Here is a 1,950-nt window from a genome sequence, read left to right on the forward strand (position 1 = left end):
ACCTTATGGAACCTTCTCCAACCCTCACCCCCAAAGCCCCCCAAACCTCCAAACCTTGACAGGTACAAGAAAGTCAAAATAACCTGTTGCATCTTATCAGACCACCATAGATTAAAGCTGGAATTTAACAACAGAAACAACAAAGCCTACAAACTCATGGAAAATGAACAACTCCCTACTCAATGACCACTGGATCAGGGATGAAATAAATAAATAAAGAAAGAAAGAAAGAAAGAAAGAAAGAAAGAAAAGAAAGAAAGAAAGAAAGAAAAAGAAAGAAAGAAAGAAAAGAAAACTCTTAGAATTCAGTGAAAATGAAGTCATGGTCTCACACTCTGCTGTCCACTCACCTTGCGTGTCCTCTCACTGCTCCATTGCCCCAGTCATCACACTTGTCATTTACAATGGCTCTGGCATGTGCAAAGCTAACTCTGCTGGCAATGACTCCCCAGGGCCAAGTTTCCTTCCATCATCGCTTGCCCCTGACACCAGGGCATAATGGCAGGTATGGGTCGGAAAGATTGTTACATGGGCGATGAGGCTCAGAGAAAGAGAGGTATCCTGACCCTGAAGTACCCCATCAATCATGGCATTGTCACCAACTGGGATGATATGGAGAAGATCTGGCACCACACCTTCTACAATGAGCTGCGTGTGTCCCCTGAGGAACACCTGGTACTTCTGACCAAGGCTCCTCTGAACCCCAAAGGGAACAGAGAGATGATGACACAGATGTTTGAAATCTTCAATCCTCCAGCCATGTACATGGCCATTCAGGTAGTGCTGTCCTTGTATGCATCTGGGCACACCACTGGCATTATCATGGACTCTGGTCATGGGGTCACACATATAGTGCCCATCTAGGATGGCTACGCCCTTCCCCATGCCATCTCTCATCTGGATATGGCTTGCCAGGACCTGACAGACTGCCTCATCAAGATCCTGACTGAGCAGGGCTACGCTTTACCAACATGGCTGAGAGGGAGATTGTATGTGACATTAAGGAGAAGCTGTGCTATGTGGCCCTGGATTTTCAGGGAAAAATGGCTACTGCTTCATCCTCCTCCTTCTTGGAGAAGAGCTATGAGTTGCCTGTTGGACAGGTGATCACTATTGGCAATAAGCGATTCTGGTGTCCAGAGGCTCTCTTCCAGCCTTCTTTCCTGGGCATGGAGTCGTGTGGCATCCATGAGACCACCTTCAACTCCATCATGAAGTGTGATGTGGACATCCTTAAGAACCTGTATGCCAACATAGTGCTCTCTGGTGGTACCACCATGTATCTAGGCATTGCTGACAGGGTGCAGAAGGCGATCACAGCCCTAGCACCCAGCACAATGAAGATTAAGATCATTGCTCCTCCTGAGCCCAAGTACTCAGTCTGGATCGGCAGCTCCATCCTGGCCTCCCTGTCCACCTTCCAGCAGACGTGGATCAGCAAGCAGGAGTACGACGAGTCGGGCCCCTCCATCGCCCACTGCAAATGCTTCTAGATGGACTGGCAGGTGCCAGGCATCTGCTGCATGAGCTGATTATGAACTATGGATTTGCACTGGCAAATGTACACACCTCATGCTAACCTCATGAAAATGGAGTACGTCTTTGTAAAGAAATTGGTCCTTGAAGCTTCTATCTAATATCAGCACTGGATCGTAGAACTTGTTGCTGGTTTTGACCTTGTATTCAAGTTAACTGTTCCCTTGGTATATGTTTAATACCCTGTGCTTTAGCCCTTAGTCCATGTGGCTCGGTTACTTGGTGGCTGGGGAAGGCACGCTGTGGAAGAGAAATCCCCAGCCTGGTGGATCATTGTGATCAACAGCTGACTTTCAGGATTTCTCGAGGCTGACAAGGGTTCCTGATCCAGTCACCACTTCCAACTTGCCGGTCTAACAGGGTGGGGAAGTCCGAGCCTTAGGTTCTAGTTTCTGTTCTGTTTTTTTTTTTCCC

General features: G+C 47.8%; 1 pseudogene; it reads left to right on the plus strand.

Moving 5' to 3' along the window:
* The first annotated feature begins 483 nt into the window (after positions 1-483).
* LOC127195577 (actin, cytoplasmic 2-like) lies at positions 484-1,532 on the plus strand (annotated as a pseudogene).
* Positions 1,533-1,950: the final 418 nt, after the last annotated feature.

The sequence above is a fragment of the Acomys russatus genome, chromosome 11 (assembly GCF_903995435.1).
Source record: "Acomys russatus chromosome 11, mAcoRus1.1, whole genome shotgun sequence".
NCBI classification, from domain to species: Eukaryota; Metazoa; Chordata; class Mammalia; order Rodentia; family Muridae; genus Acomys; species Acomys russatus.